Genomic DNA, 13,757 nt, shown 5'->3' with positions numbered 1-13,757 from the left:
GTCTTTCCAAATTCACACTTTGACATTTTAAGAAATAACTGATTCTTCTTCAAAACATCAAGTACTTTTCTAACATGCATGACATGATCTTCTCTAGACTTGGTGAAAATTAAGATGTCATCTAAGTAGACAATAATGAAATCATCAAGAAAAGGACGCAAGACATCATCCATTACCCACATGAAAGTTGCAGGTGCATTGCACAAACCAAACGGCATCACAAGCCACTCAAAGAGTCCTTGTTTGGTTTTAAAGGCTGTCTTCCAAATGTCACTTTCTTCAATTCTTACTTGATGATATCCACTGCGCAAGTCTAGCTTAGTGAAATATCGAGCATCTTTCAGCTGGTCTAGCAAATCATCTATCCTTGGGAATGGGTAACGATTCTTTACCGTTATCTTGTTCAAGACCCTGAAATCAACACACATACACCAAGTGTCATCTTTCTTTGGAATCAATACAATCGGTGACCCACATGGCGAAGTACTTGGCCTTATGGAACCCTTGTCCAACAAGTCCTTGATTTGCTTCTTTATTTCAACATTCTCCATAATAGACATGCGGTACATGCCTATGTTTGGAAGAGGACAATCTGGATGCAAATGGATTTCATGTTGAATCTCCCTCTTAGGAGGCAAACCTGTTGGCTCCTGAAACATCTCATGATATGCATCAACTACATCATATAGATCTGATTTAAGTTCTGGATCACAATTGTCAAATGACTCATGATTCACATCAACCTTGGGCTTAATCATAAGAAGAACAAAATTCTTACTTGAATTGACCAGCCATTTTACATGTCCTGCATTCACCATCACTATATTTGTCTTCTTGCAATGAGCTCTAACAATGAACTCCTTGCCATCTTTGAAAAGATGATATTTGTTTTCATGGCGATGAAAGATAACTTTCCTGTCAAACAAGTAAGGACTTCCCAAAACAATTCATGCTATATCAAAAGGTACCACAACAAGTTCAACCGTGTCAATAAAATGTGCAGTAATTGCAAAGCGCAATGTGTACTTTCTTGAAACTTGTAAATTTTCATCCTTGCAAATCCATCCAAGTGGATATGGCTTCGGATGTGGAACGGTCTCAAGTTTAAGCTGCTTGACCAAGTCCTCTGATATAAGGTTTGCTTGTGACCCACTATCAAAAAGTGTGTCAATTTTAGTATGTTTTGAAATCACCCTCACATGAAACAGTTGAATTCTTTCTTCCTCATTAGGAGCTTGTACATGGCAGTTTGAGGTGCTAGTGCTGGCTTGAGTTTCAAATTCTTTTCCCTTCAAGTTTTTCAAACCCATGGCTGTAATTTTGGTTTCATCACCTGAATCTTCCCCTAAATCTTGTGGTGTAGATGTAGTAGCAGCAGTTTTTTGTTTCCCTTTGGATTTGTTAAATTGAGGTCTTTTTTCAGGATATAATTTCCAACAGTTTTTCTCCTCATGGCCTGGTTTAGAACAGTGTTTACAGATCACTTTCTCACTCTCCTGTTTGACAAATGCATTCTTTTTTCTCTTTCCCTTGGAGGTTTTCTCTTTGTTTTTCCCCTTCGGGGGCTTGTTTCTACCCTCTTTTAAGTTTCAACCTGGTAAGCATCAATACTTGCAAGACAGTTAGAAGATCTTTGCACAAAACCCTGAGCTCTGATACCATCTTGATCTGAATTTGAAACTACTTGAAATTTTTTTGCAAGGTATTCAATTCAGAATTAAACATGTTTAAAAGATTTCCATGTCTTGCAAAAAGAAAAGACATGAAATTTTCAGCTATTCATGACCCATTTAAGCATAGCAGAGTTATTTCATTTTACTGTTTAACACATTAAAATGAATTTGATCTGCAAAATAAATCAACCACAAATGCAAAAGAAGTTGATAAAGCAGTTCACCCCCTCCAGGGCTACGTCTGCTGGGTCCAAAGCTCCCAATCGGGCTTGTCCTTGTTTTTATTAAATGCTCAAATTGAAAATATATCTGAATAGAAGCATCTACAGGTGAAATATATGGAAAAAATGGATTCATAACACTTGAATCCTTCAGGATTGACTATTGGATCACCTCCAATGGATACCTGCAACCCTATACAGTCTTCACAAAACTGGGCCCTGGTGGCTCCTAGAACTTTCACGGCTCCAAAACCTCTAAAAATGACCTCAGATGGCTGTAATACCTACACCAATGGCTTCCAAAGGTCGAAAATACCCAAAATCAAAAAAAAATTCATCCAAAACCGACTTTCCTAGCCAAAGTTATGGCCATTTAAAGTTTCTCCAGTTTGCCCCTAGAAAAACTCCAGCTAACTTTAGTTAACTCCAGTTAGCTCTGCCAATTATGGCGGGTCCGCCAAATTTGGCGCTCCTGCCAAAATTTCGCCAACTTAACTGCAGTTACATTTAATGTTTGGTGGTTGCCTCGGATTTTGTGCCCGGCGGAATATTCCTTTTTTAATTTTTTTTTGAAAAATTAAAATTTCTAATGTTATGGACAAATTCTTCTTTTTGCCATAACTTCCTCATACGGCGACCGTTTTTCAAACCGTTTGCGGTGCCAGAATTGGGAAGACGAGAAATTTCCAGTCATTCAACTTTGGACCAGTTCTAAGCACTTTAAATTTTGAGCATTTTACGACACTTAGGACATGAGCACCTGATCATGGGTTGATGGAGGAAACAAAAGGTTAACCCTTGAACAATAGAAGGCATGACAACGATTTTAACCATGCAACACTAGACTCGTGAATACCAAAGAGTGTTAGTATACAAAGATGCAAGAATATCAGGGTATTTAGGCTAAACTCATAGGATGGCAGGATTCATATTGAGAGGCCATCACAAGGAAGGTTTATCTGAGGGAGTGCCATGTTCAAGGGAACGAATGCTACCAAACCACGCTTTCTAACACTTAATACAGTTGTATTGTCTACTTTCCACGTCTGATTAGTTTAGTGAGTCCAGACTGTAAACTCAACGATATTTTCATATTTTAAGAGTCTGAAAAGGACCGCAAAAAGAGCGACTCTATGCCCTATCTGATTAGTTTAATGAGTCCAGACAGGCAAACTCGTCCACCTTTTCATGTTTTAAGAGTCTAAAAAGGATCATAAAAAGAGTGACTCTATACCTCGTCTATTTAATTTAATGAGTCCAGACGAGACAACTCAGTGGTATTTTCATATTTAGAGAGTCTGAAAAGATCGTAAAGAACGGCTCCAGGGTAGTCCTTTTGTCATAGTTTTTAACCGGGTGCGATAAAAGTTTAATAGTATACTCGGATCGGTTACTTTTCCATGAGTTAATCTATTGAGTTTTGATAAAGAGAAACCTATGCTCAATAGATATTTACCTCATTTTGTTACGAGTACGAGGAGACGAACTAAACATGATTTTCGTCATGAATTTTTAATGAGTCACGCGACGACAAAATCAATACCTTCATCAAATTTTAACGAGTCAAATGAAGAAAACTCAAGGTATATTTTTTAGTTTAGTGAGAAAGGAAAAAGAAGTAAAAGAACTGCTCATTCCTTCTTCATAGATTTAACAAGCCCGAAGAAGGGGAAAAACTCGAGGATTTTTCTATTTTAAGAGCAAGACATGGTCCCAAAAAAGCGAGTCCTCTTGTTGCTTCCGTAGATTTTTAATGAGCCCGGTGACAAAAACTCGGAATTTTTCAGTTTAATGAGCGAGAAAAGTACCTAAAAGAATGCTCGGGTCATATTTATAAATTTTTAATGAGCCTAAAGAAAAAACTCGAGATTTTTTCAGTTTTATGAGCGAGAAAAAAGCGCCTAAAAAGAATTCTCTAATGATCTTTTTCAATTTAATGAGCTAGAAAAAGAGCAAAAAAGAGTTGCTCAGACCATTGTCGTATGTGTTTAACGAGTCCAACGATGAAAAACTCGAGGATTTTTCTGTTTTAGAGCGAGAAAACATCCCATAAAAGAAAGCGCTCATATCTTCTTTGTAGTAGTTTAATGAGCCCAAAGAAGGAGACTCGAGGTTTTTCAGATTAACGAGCAAGAAAAATACCATAAAAAGAATGCTCAATCTTCTTCATGGTAGTTTAACGAGCCTAAAGAAGGAGACTCAAGGATTTTTTGGATTAACAAGCAAGAAAAATACCATAAAAAGAATGCTTGATCTTCTTCGTGGTAGTTTAACGAGCCCGAAGAAGGAGACTCGAGGTTTTTTCGGATTAATGAGCAAGAAAAATACCATAAAAAGAATGCTCGATCTTTCTTGATCTCATGCTTGACAATAGAAGGGTCTATTCCATGCATTTCCTCATAAGACCAAGCGAATACATCACGAAATTCCTTAAAAAGGCAGGTGAAGCTTGCAATTTCCTCAGGATTGCAATCTGCTCCAATCTAGATGTTTTCCACGATGCCTATCGTGACAGAAATATCGATGAGAAATGTATTTGAAATATTGCCCATGTTTCCTTCCGCGTCCAAAGTTTGGATAGTCGTATATGGTGAGGAAATGATTTCTAGTATGTCAGGTGACAGGATTTGAAGAGGCATCATGTCCGAATTAGATATCGAAACACGATGGTGCGAGTCCTCCCAAGGTCGCTCTTCTAAACTCATGATTTCTATAATAGCTTCGTCTGTAGGTAGGACTTGATTGAGTGGATCTAAAGAAGGAGCAATTATGGAAGGGTCAATGGTACTGTTGGTTGTAACCAAAGTGACTAGAGATTCGTATGTAGATTGAATGGCTTGGTATGCCAATTTAGCTGGTGACAACACATTTGTTCTCCGTAAGTGTCAATATCTAAAGGAGCAGTAGGATCCATGGATCGATATGTTTGAATGTGTTAGAGTCGGTCCTTACAGCCCTCCGTCAGAGATCTTTTCTCTTTTGCATATCATTTTAGGTGTCTCACTCGTTCCACTTCGTTGCATTTCGTTAGGGGCATGCCATTGACTGACGAGAGGGTCTGGTCTTGTGTTCCCTCATGCTTGTCCCTGCAGGGTTAGCGAAAACATTTCTTACAAAATCATCAAAGTACATGGTAATTTCATTCATCGTCATACATGCTTAGTTTTGTTTAAAAAGGGTCTTTAGTCCTAGAGTCTAGGGTTTTGAGTCTGAAGCATACACATAATAAAAACCCGCAGGCCATGAGGTCGGTTTCGCAAGATTTTCACTTAATATGTTTCCTCAAAAAGCATTTAAAAACATTTTAGCTCCAAAACTTTGTTTTGGAACTAAAATTTGTTATTGTAAATCATTTTAATTGTTTTATCTCAAAAGGTTTCAGAGCAAGTCTCGGATCTTCTCCAAAGCCAAAATGCCAGGTCCCTGCAAAAAATCAATGAAAAATGATCAGTCCAAACCTCAAAAAAGCATGAGAAAGTCAAAAAATAGTGTTGTATTAAAAGACCAAAAGTGAAAAAGTGCCAAACATTACAAAGTGGGTTTTTGAATCAATTTAAATCAAATCAGATATTTTGTTTGCATATAAAAGGGAAAACAAGTCCATTTGATCACAAATTCCCAAGGTGAAATCGTGTTTAAGTGTTAGAAGGCCAAAACAGTGATTACATACAACGTGGGCAGCATTGAAGGTGTGCGCTACGCATTGGAGGTGTGCGCTACGCACCGAGCTGAGCGCTACGCATTGGGCTCCCGCGGCCAGTGTAAAAATACACAGGCGCTACGCACTGAGGTGTGCGCTACGCACTGGGTTTGTGCGCTACGCACTCAGTCACAACACCGAAATTATTTGTGCATACGGCCAGATCTTATCAAATCGCCTCTAAATCATGCAAACACCATACATATTTCAGACATTGTGTTTTTAAAGCCATGTCAGACACAGATTCAGTTTATGAGCAGGAGAATGACAGTGATTCCACAACAAAGGGTAATGTGCCTCGGAGGTCTCACAGAGGTGGTAAAGGTGGAAAGCATCTCAGAGAAGAGCCCACTTCTTTGGCTCAATTGCAGGCTTGCCCGCTTGCAACAGATTGTTTTCGCCACCAGTCATGCTATCACTATTGTGAGCTAATTTCACAAATTCAGCATCATCGTGAATTAGCTCACTTGTTTGTTCTACATTTACATGATGGCCATGTAAACCTTGCCGGAGTTAATTTCATTTTGTCACCAGAGACTATTGCAGAGGCCACTGGGATACCAAATATTGGAGAGCAATGGAATAAACGTCAGCAGCTAGAGAAATCCTATTATGAGCCATACATCAAACCTGGGTATATGAGGCACTTGAGTAGAGTTTTTCCTTTCCAGTACCTGAATGATCAGTTTGCACCTTTGATGAAGCTCATCATTCGGTATTTCAGTTGTGAGGGCAGATTCTCCCGTCTTTATGCGTACCATGTCCGTTTGTTGATGCATTTTACAAGGGTACGTCTGATGAACATTCCATACTTCATGTTTCGCAACATAGAGAGGATGGTTGTATTAGTACAAAGGAAGAACCCAACACAACAGCAAATGAGTATTTATCATTATGCGTTGATCAAGATCATAGTGGTTCATCAGTTGACACAGCAGAGCATTACCTGGGAGGAATTCATTTCTCGCGACTTTTTCACAGTGCCACAGCCACCTCCCGAGACAGTTCATGATGAGGGAGGGCCTTCACATCAGTTTGACATTCCTGAGACCGAGCATGTTAGTGCTCCAGCATGTGTGACATATCAGCGAGGCCACAGGGCCTTATTTGCAGCTACACGGCGAGTATTATCTCCACATGGTGTGGAAGGGGTCTCGCCTTCTTCTTCAGTACAGGTACAGGTTCAGGACAAAGGCAAGGGGTCAATTTATGAGGAGGGCCATTCAGGTGGTCATGATGTTGATGATGCATTAGGTGATGTGGATAGGAGCTCTCCTAGCTCGAAGCTGAAAGAGATCATCCAAGAGAAAAAGACTGAGATTGATAGCTTGAATGAGAAGTTGCTAAAGGCGGAATGTCTAATCAAATACTTGGAGCAATGCAATAAACAGCTAGAGGATGAGCACACACTTATAGAGCTGCGACAAATCCGTGAGGACCGAAGGCTAGCCCAAAAGAGACCAGGTGATTTGACACCTGTTGAGTGGCAATTTTGGCTTGATAAAGTCAATCGACACTTGGAGGAGTTGTTGGCGAAGGCCAATAGAGACAAAGACTTGCTTCGTCACATGAAGAATCATTATTGGGCTCGCATGCATGTTGGCAAAGAAAAAATGAAGATTTTGCAAAGGAGGTTGAGCAAAGCACTAAAATGGCGAAAGAGGCTAGATCCGCTTCGAGTTTTGGCCGAGGCTTCTCTGGCTGAACATGACACATGATGGAGGGTCTTCTCTCCGAATTTGAGCAAATTCGGAGAAAATTTTGTCATTTTGAAATTTTGGTCTCAAAAAACAGTTTTTTCCTCTCAATGGGTAGCGTGCCCGCGCGCTCGCTTTTGATTGGGGCGCTTGCTAGAGAAAAACCTTATATTTTTGGGTTTGTCATGGTGAATTATACATGCTCAGTTATTTCCAAGGCATTTCATCAAGTTCTGGATGATCAAAAGGCCTTAAAACATCATGAAAACCACCTTGCTGCCACCTTTTGCAACAGCAGGAAGCACTTCTGGGAGAATGCAGTTTTCTTTTTTTTTTTTTGGGGGGGGGGGAATGAGTTCCAAATTGGAAAATTCCACTGGGGTTGGAAAGTAGACATCCAGGGCTTTCCAACAAGCTATCATGAGCTCAATTTGGATGTCGTGAAGTGCCCCAAAAACAGGCTGAAAGGTGCGCTACGCATTGGGATCAGGGCACTACGCATTGGGGTTTTTGGTCGAGTTTTCATCCTCCAGCTTAGGAATTCGGCCAGTTTTCACCAGTTTCACTCCTTGATGTAATTTTTGACCCAACATGATGTAATTTGATGTATGTAAGGTAACATGGCACCTATCTACCTTCTTCTAGATGATTCATTTACAAATTAGCAAAACATTAAATGTAATAAATCAGTTTCCTTCTTTTTAGAAGCAGGTTGTTTTGATCACCTAGATTCCTGCTCCATGTTTAGAATTTGTTGAAACTGCTCTTAGAAGGAGGAGCTCGACCCCTAGAGCTTAGGGAATGAGGTTAGCTTGATCTATATATGTAAATTTTCATTCAGTAGCACAGGTTGGACTCTTGGGAAGATTTTGGCACACTATTGTACATATTTTTCATATTTTGGCTAAGGAAAGATCAGAGATTTTGCAGCACCTGTTGGGATTCTTGTGGCCTTCAGCTCTTGATGGTGTTTTTTTCTCAGTTTATTGTAAGTTTATTCATGTTTAATGTATGTCATTCCCTTCTTATGCTTCTGAAACTAAATGAATGAGTAAATGAGGTGGAATCCATTGTTTATAGTGCTCTGCCTTTAAATTTGTTTAGTTTTACATGTTTTCGCCAGTTTGGAGAGGATTCATGTTCTCCCTTTCCCTCTTCAGCTCCTTGTCTTTTTGATTCATCCATACACCTGATCAAAGGCATCAAGACTATTGCCTACCTCGCCCCAACTTGATATCTGCAAAAAATCTGACCTCAATCCCCTCACCCAAAATTGGTTTTCCCATTTCTCCAACAAAAAACTCAAAAATCTAAACCAAACTTTCCTATCTCTTTACTAGCCTAAAATCAGTATTAAGTTTCAGTCATCTCAGCCCCTTTGAAGACCTTTTGCCGAGATAAACCCAGAGAGAGCCCTCTCCTGTCCTCGTAGGGCTAGCTACGAGGCTGAGCTTGGTTTGATGTGGCCTCGAGTTTTTCCTTCCTCAGCCTGAGGCAGATTTGAGCGCTAACATAGTGGCGACCATACTGGGGAAAAAATTGTTATTGTTTGTTGGTTGATGTGTTTGTTTTATGAGTCTTAGACGGAGTCTGAAGTCATGCCAGGTAGCCTTCGAAACGCTTTTGCTATGCATAAGCGAAAGTAGATAAACGCTGCTTCAGTCGATCTCCGGTGAGCTTGTGAATGTAACACTTCATTTGCAATTTACCCCAGTACACTTATTTGTTCTAGACCTTGGATGGTTGAGTCTAGCAAATTGATAGGCTGAAATTTGTTGTGTCCTTTTGATTGTTCAAAACAATTCCACACTGGCTTCTAGAAGATACACGAGATTAAATCCTGATCCAGATCCACCTCCGGTATATGAGAATCCAAATCTGATTGCGAGAATAAACCGACGAGAAAGTTCCATAATCCCTTTGTTTAAGTCTCATTCTTGTCCTGCAATTTTTAAGTATCTTGAAGAACTTGACTTTGATGAGAAATTTGAATTGTCATTGTTTAAAACTGAATCTGAAAGTGTACTTGATTCTCTCGTTCCAAATCCTGACTTTGTTGCAGCTCTTAAAGTTGAAAAACATAATAAATTAATTGAAAATTTTATTTTGAGGCATCTTCAGAGTGACATTCAGGCTGCAAATCTTGCTGATTTCCTAGAAGCTGCATCTGCGAATATTGGATCCATTGTCACGGCTTCCGCTTCGAAAAATCCTACCGAACTGCCTTTCATTCCCACTATTCCCCTACAACCTATAATCACATATCAACAGTCCACAGTGAATTCTCCTTCCTCATCTCACATCGCTTCTCCTCCGCATACACCTCCTCATACTCCTCATACTTCAGCTACATCTACTCCACCAACAACTCCCAGACCAAATCCGCCTAGAGCAATGGCTGCTCGGTTTGCTCCTCTCGCTCTTCCTCAAGATTTGCATGATATGCCCGCGGATTATCAGAGTAAGATTCCTATATTTGATGGCACTCCTCAAAGTGTTTCCGCTCAGCAACACATAGACAGAATGGCAGATTTTTGTGATTTACATGAGATTGATGAGGAGGATGTAACTATGCGATTGTTTGTGCAAACATTCGGAGGAGAGGTAAGGAAATGGTTCAGAGGCTTGGGAGCTAGAAGTGTACCTACATTGGCTGAACTTCATAGACAATTTCTAGATCGTTGGGAAATCAGAAAAGATCCACTTCAGATCAATGCCGAGTATAACAATATCAAACGCAATCATGGTGAGTCTGTCCAAGACTACATTATCAGATTTAATACAGTGTATAATGCTATTCCGGATGATTTAAGACCATCTAGAAAATCAGCTCTTCTTAAATTCCCGGATGGTTTTGATCCAGAGATGGCTTATTCATTACGGGACAGAGATCCGCCTACTTTGGAGGATATGCAGAAGATTGTTGTTAGTGTTGAAGCAAATTTGAATGATAAAAGAGCTAGGATGAAAGCTGAAAAGCGAGTGACCATTAAAGAAGAAGCTTCTACATCATATCAGATACTTCGCAAGGTAGAGAGGATGGTCGAAAAGCTCACTCTTGACAAACCGGAACCGCAGATCCGCAATCCCAATTTCTGTGGTCAGCAGCAGCCACAATTCAGAATTAAGCAGCGTGAACAAAGAACACAAGAGCCGGTAGTTCAGCAGCAGGTAAAGACTCCTCTTCAACAAAATTTTGTTGGTCAAGAATCTAATGATGATGGTGATACTGTAGGAGAGGAAAACCATTTCTTTACTCCTGATGATCTGCCTATTTATATCACGGAAGAGGAGGAATATGTTGAAAGTTCCGCCACACACAAAGATGAGGATTTTATTCTATCAAATGATGCAGCACTTGAAGAAGAATCAGAGGAGTATCAAAGAGGGTACATGAATGCCCTGTCTGCCCAACAGAAGCAATACTCATTAAGAAATCGAGATGTGCCCATAAACCCCATTCAGAAGAAGAAGGAGATTTTGGCAAAAAATGATTCAGCTGTACCACAGAAGAAAGGAAAAGAGATAATTGATCCCGCCGCAAGTAAATCATCATCAGCAGATAAGGTAAATCAGCTACCAAACACAATGAGGGATAAAGCTGAAAAAAGAGAAGTTCCGGTCAAAGAAGTTGAAAAGGTTTCGGCATTTAGTTTGGAGAATGAAATTTCAAAACTGAAAGTATCTATTCCTTTGACTGAAATCATGAAGAACAGCAGCTACCGAGGTCAAGTCTCCAAAATTCTGAATTTTGATCCAATGTTTGACACTGTAAATGTTGAAGATGATCAGCCGGAATTGATTTTTAGACCTGCTTTAGATGGTGAGTCTCCTGAAAGTGATGTTCCTCCCTTTTATATCAGTTTGAGGTTGCATGAATATGTTTTACACAATGCTATGTTTGACTCGGGTGCTTCGCACAATTTGATGCCAAAAGCAATCATGGAAAAGTTGGGATTAGATATTACAAGAAAATACCATGATTTGTATTCATTTGATTCCAGCCGTGTAAAGTGTATTGGATTGATCAAGGACTTGGTGGTAAGCTTAGATCAAATTCCGGCGAAGAATGTCTTGATGGATGTGGTTGTGGGGGACATTCCTTCGCGTTTTGGTATGCTACTTTCAAGATCTTAGGGGGCTAAGTTGAAAGATACACTACAATTAGATTTTTCTTATGCTACAATTCCAGTCTTCGGTCAAATGAGAAAGGTATATCGAGAGCAGAAGATGAAATATATGATAACAAGCAAAGAAAAACCAATCAATCATCCTGTAAATTATGTACATACAGCTTTGGAGTCATTTGTTTTATTTGCTGATAGTTTCAATGAGATAGATAGTCAATTAGTTCAGGCAGAGGATATACCAGAAATTACTGAGAATTTTAGAGAATTTCTGCAAAAAGAAAGAAGTAAAAAGCAAGCTATTGTGGAGCAGGCAGCTGAAGATAATGGGCAGCAAATGGGAAAAACAGAGCCGACACAATTTCAACACTTGGAGGAGGATGAAGATGGTCTTTGGACCATGGATTTTGATGACACAGTAGGTAGTGATGGTGTTGGAATTGGAGTGTGGGTTCGAAGTCCATTTTCCGCTCAAGATAAGGTTCCAAGAAAGGTGAGAATATGTTCCTACAAACTAGCATTTGACTGTTCTAATAATGAAGTGGAATATGAGGCTCTCATTGCTAGCCTTAAGATTCTTCGAAAGCTGAAGGCAAAAAGAATTGCAGTATATGGTGATACAGAGTTGGTTATAAAGCAGGTGAAAGGTGAGTTTCAAGACAAGCATCCTCGCATGAGGGCATATCGAAATGTAGTTTTAGATATTTTGAAACTCTTTTCTGATCATACTTTGACATGTGTGCCTCGCATACAAAATGGTGTTGCTGATGGGTTGGCTAAGGCAGCAAGTAATTTAAAAATTCCAATGAATTCCAGCAACAAATTTGAGATTCATGTGAAACACCGCCCCACAGTTCCGGATAATCAGCGATGTTGGCAAGTCTTTCAGGATGATGAAGAGATTAATGATTTTCTGCAGAATAAGGGTAAGTTTAAAGACACCTCCATAGATACGGAACATGATGACGGTAATATACAAATAAATCAAATGGATGTGCTGCAACTTAAAGATAACATTATTCCTAAGGGATTGATTCCTTTGGAGGAGTTGTTTGACCAAGACGATGTGGCCCGCAAACCGATATTGAGACCAACTGAAAAGGGTGTTGAAGAGGTAAACATTGGGACAACTGAAACTCCCGAGATGGTCAAGTTATCAAAGTCATTATCACCAAAGGTAAAGGAACAGTATGTCAGATTGTTGTCTTCATTTTCTAATGCTTTTGCTTGGGATTACTCAGATCTGAAAACATATGACATTAATATCATTCAGCATACTATTCCTATAAAACCAAATCATAAGCTTTCCGTCAAAAGTTGAGGAGAATCAATCCTAAGCTGTTGCCATCAATAGAAAAAGAGGTGAACAGGTTGTATAAGTCAGGAATCATTGTGCCTATCAGATTTTTCGATTGGATATCAAATTTGGTACCCGTAAGAAAGAAAACCGGTGAGATCCGTTTATGTATTGACTTCAGAAATTTGAATAAGGTATCCTTAAAAGACAATTATCCACTGCCCAAAATGGACCATATATTGCAGCGAGTAGTTGGAGCATCAAGGATGTCACTACTCGACGGCTATTCAGGATACAATCAGATTTTAGTGCATGAAGATGATCATGACAAAACCGCGTTCACCACCCCATGGGGAACATTTCATTATGCAAAGATGTTGTTTGGTTTGAAAAATGCAAGTGCCACTTTTCAACGTGCAATGGATATGGCTTTTGCCAATGAGAAATATGTATTTTTAGTTGTTTACCTTGATGATTTAACCGTGTTTTCAAATTCTAATGAGGAGCATTTATATCATTTGAAAATTGTTTTCCAAAAGTGCAGCAAATATGGCATTTCGCTGAATTCGAAAAAGAGCCTTTTCGCCATGGATGAAGGTAAGCTCCTTTGCCACATCATATCAAAAGACGGCATTCGTGTGGACCCTACCCGTGTTGAGGCCATCTAGTAGATTGAACAGCCCCGGAACAAGAAAGAAATACAATCGTTCAATGGCAAACTGAATTTTCTGCGTCGTTTCATTCCAAATCTTGCCGAGCATCTTAGAGAAATCACGAACATGCTGAAAAAGGACAGTCATATAAAGTGGACAGAAGAGGCTGTCAAATCATTCAATTTGGTAAAATTAGCTCTTTCTTCAGCCCCTACTTTGATTAGCCCGGACTACACACAGGACTTCATTTTGTTTTCATTTGCTTCTGAGCACACTTTGGCAGTTGTACTAATGCAAAAAAGGGATGGAATTGAGAAGCCCATTGCCTTTTTCAGTCGTATTATAAGGGACGAAGCATTGAAATACAACATTATTGAAAAACAAGCACT

The sequence above is a fragment of the Pinus tabuliformis genome, chromosome J, assembly GCF_031772625.1.
Source record: "Pinus tabuliformis cultivar Carrire ecotype Pingquan chromosome J, CPIR1, whole genome shotgun sequence".
Taxonomy (NCBI): Eukaryota; Viridiplantae; Streptophyta; class Pinopsida; order Pinales; family Pinaceae; genus Pinus; species Pinus tabuliformis.
This window is presented reverse-complemented; position numbering follows the sequence as displayed.